The 2566-nt window shown below is 37.1% G+C and overlaps 1 long non-coding RNA gene across 1 annotated transcript in view; it reads right to left on the bottom strand.

Annotated features, from left to right (window-relative positions):
- Positions 1–2542, bottom strand: part of LOC117116166 — a 5560-nt gene extending 3018 nt beyond the window's left edge. Inside the window, exon 1 of the long non-coding RNA XR_004446688.1 lies at positions 2419–2542. This is a non-coding gene — a long non-coding RNA (uncharacterized LOC117116166). The remainder of the gene's footprint in view (positions 1–2418) is intronic.
- Positions 2543–2566: the final 24 nt, after the last annotated feature.

The following is a 2566-nucleotide window of genomic DNA, read 5'->3' as shown; positions in this document are numbered from 1 at the left end:
CGATGCTTATGATGATGATGTTGTTGATGGTGATGACGATGGTGGTGTTTATGATGATATTGATGATGTTTATGATGATGATGATGATATGATAAAGATGATTGTGAATAAGGATGATGATGATGGTCCACAGAGGCGGATACAGCACGGTCAAAAAGAGGTTGCATGAATGTGCAAACTGAGTGAGAGTGCTAGGAAAGAGCCCCTGGTAGGTGTGCAAGGGGTGAATTCTTCTTAAACCTCTAGTCGTTGGGGAGTGCTGTTCCCCTTGTCGGGGAGAAAAACCGCAATTCGTCGGGGAGAAAAAAAAAATGTATTTTGTATATATTAGTATTATATTAGACAATAAAATCGATTAAATAAGCATTTGAAACCAAAAAATGGTCAAAAATTTCCTGGACCACTTTCGAAAGATTTTAAGAGACGCTCGACCACGCCCACTCTGCTCTCGTCGGGGGCATCGGCCCCGTCTGAGATAGGGGAACTCGGACCCCCCTCGGGAAATCCTGGCTCCACCCCTGGCATTATCATATTACTTATTAATTACCACAGTAGGCCTATCATCACACCACCAAATGAATGAGGTTAATTAATTCATGGGATTGTGTAGGCCTATTACAATGGCGTGAACAAATTATGTTATCATTCGATCGTCATGAATAAAATATATGAAAGTGTACAATTTAATAGAAATGAATATATATATTTATATATTTGATATAAACATAATACTATCACTATATCTTGATACAAACAATTTTCACGATATAATATTTAAAGATACCATGAGCTAAAAGTTGAAAAGTTTAATTCCATAATCGAATTTATTAATTATTTATATTAAATAAGTTATTAAATTACAATTAAAAATCTGAATGACATTTTTCCCCTGCCAATAAACAGGCAGTTAAATAATACCTTTGCTATATTCTTATTATATGCATAGATACTTAAATTAGCTGGTAGAGTCAAAGCAAGGATTTCAGTAGTAAACCGTCCGTAAATCAGGAAAAATAAGAAAAAATGCAGACAGAGGTCCAACAACTCTGACCAGGGTCCGAAACAAGGAACTGTCCAGAGCCTCGGTTTAGCGTCCCGGAATAAAATTCCTGGTGGGGTTCATGGGGAGAGATAGGATCGTCCATGTGATTTTGACCACAATATTGGGGAATGGCTATCGAAATAGCCTAACTTTGGTGGGATCGGCAAAATAAGTATTTTTTTTTGTCGTGGAGCCCAGGTTAGTTTATAAGTTATAGAGACCTCGTTTATTTGCGCTATAAAAATCCATCTATTATTATTATTATTAAGTTATGGTAACTCGGGGTACATGGGCAATGCTAGTTGTTTTTGAATTTAACAAATAATAATGTTCAGCTATTTACAGCACTTACATGTGCTACTGGAGCACATAGTCACATTGAGACAGTGACGCACACCCAAGTACGGCTCATGTATTTAAACTGTTTTGGTTTCCTGAATTTCATTTTTTTATATTTCGACTTTCTTGTGGAGGGGCGTCATGAGCGTTTTCTCTTAAGCGCCCGGTGCTTTTTAAATTGTCAGTATTATTATTACTACAGTGCACCGTCCAATTCGAGACCCCTCTAATTCCGAGACCCCTGTAATTCGAGACCACTTTTCCAAAGACCCAAATGACAATGTTCAACCTTTTAACACAACGCTAACACTCTAATTGGAGACCATCGCGAGACCATCGCGAGACCTCCCCAAAATTTTCAGGTCTTAACGGTGGTCTCGAATTGGAGAGCGAACTGTATTTATATAAGATGTAAACTGCTCTTTGTTTTCGAAGAAATACAATTTGACATTAAACTACTCTTTGTTTTCGAAGAAATACAATTTGACAACTGATGCCAGTGTGCAACCCCCCCCCCCCCGTAAGTTTAAATTTAAATTAAAGTCTGAGCGTTCCATTTCCGGCCATTTAGAGCATGGAGGTTGAGGTGGTCTAGATTCTCCATTTGTGAAAGTCCGTCCCTGGGTCCCTCTATTTCGAATTCCTGGATCCCACACTGGTAGCTGTAATTGATATCGACATCATTGAGGTACATCCATGACTAATATCACTCTATTTATAAAGACGGTGTCATTTGGGCCTACCTCTATCACTTTCGTTTAACTTTAAAAATAATATTTAAAATTAAAAAGCCCCAAGTTCTAAAGAACGTTCCTTTAGCCAGTTTCAGGTATTTGATTTGTTTAGCGAGTAACTTGGAATGTATGTTGTTGTTGAATAGAATACAGTTATGTCAGTGCATGCCTCTGTTGAGGGAAATTGTCTAGCTATGCCTTGAATGCCTAACAACCGTAGTCAAATAATAAACATATATGATGACAGAATTCTCATGTATAACTATTGGATTAACAATGCAAAATGTTCAATAATGTACTTACATTTGCTATTAATTGTCTTCTTCGTAGTCTTTCAACTCCATTACAGTCTAGCATTGTTTACAGTATATGTAAAAACTCCACCTGGAGAGGTATAAAGAAATTCATTATTCTTTTTCTAAAGCGCTATTCCTTTATGATAATGTGAATA

The sequence above is a fragment of the Anneissia japonica genome, unplaced genomic scaffold (genome assembly GCF_011630105.1).
Source record: "Anneissia japonica isolate Jap-2015-1 unplaced genomic scaffold, ASM1163010v1 scaffold287861_len940595_cov192, whole genome shotgun sequence".
NCBI classification, from domain to species: Eukaryota; Metazoa; Echinodermata; class Crinoidea; order Comatulida; family Comatulidae; genus Anneissia; species Anneissia japonica.
Note: the sequence above shows the minus strand (reverse complement) of the source record. Positions and strands in the feature narration are given on the sequence as shown.